A 1,031-nucleotide genomic window follows, 5' to 3' on the forward strand; every position below is an offset into this window, starting at 1 on the left:
AAAGTCCTCGAAATCAGAACTAAAAATCTTTAACCACGTATGCTTCAAATAAGATGACTTACTATATATATTTTTTTAACTACTTTGCTAATATACTGTATATATTTGTAAGTACTCTTTTTTCACTTTTGAAATCAATTTAATGGGGGCGCCTGGGTGGCTCAGTCGTTAAGCGTCTGCCTTTTGCCCAGGGCGTGATCCCAGCATTCTGGGATCGAGCCCCACATCAGGCTCCTCTGCTGGGAGCCTGCTTCTTCCTCTCCCACTCCCCCTGCTTGTGTTCCCTCTCTCGCTGGCTCTCCCTCTCTCTGTCAGATTAAAAAAAAAAAAAAATCTTAAAAAAAAATCAATTTAATGAGGTATAATTTACTTATTTTAAATGTGTGCACACTTTAAGTGTACAATATGATGGATTTTGACAAATATATATACTGTGTAGTCACTACGCCAATCAAGATAGAGAACATTCCCCATTAGCCCAAAATGTTTCCACAGGTGCCTTTGATTAATCACCACATCACTCTCACACATACGTACTTTGTCCCTGGCTCTAGGCAGCCAATGGTCTAGTCTGCTTTTCTTTATTTATTTATTTTATTTTTATTCTTTTTTAAGTAGGCTCCACAGGATCAAGAGTCACATGTTCTACCCATTGAGCCAGCCAGGCGCCCCCAGTCTACTTTTTTATATGACAGTTTATTGGCAAAGAATTTCTAAAGTTGTGACTTAATGTTAATACCTAACCTTGAAAAGGGGTTGTAATAGTCTTGTAGCTTTTAAAAAAAAAAAAAGCAAAAACAGAACTCTGCGTATCTCGCAGAGGGAGAAGTAAAGTTGGGAGGGTTGGATTGTTTACCCAGTGTTAACAGCAGGAGAGTTTGCAGTTTGAGCCTGCCTCTGACAGATATGTAGGCACACTAATCACCTGTTAGTTTATGAATTTCCCTTGATGGACTTTAAAAATGCTCCATGGTGACCTTGATAAGACATCATTTTTTCGATCTTAAATAAGAGCACAACTTATTGTCAAA

The sequence above is a fragment of the Ailuropoda melanoleuca genome, chromosome 8 (assembly GCF_002007445.2).
Source record: "Ailuropoda melanoleuca isolate Jingjing chromosome 8, ASM200744v2, whole genome shotgun sequence".
Taxonomy (NCBI): Eukaryota; Metazoa; Chordata; class Mammalia; order Carnivora; family Ursidae; genus Ailuropoda; species Ailuropoda melanoleuca.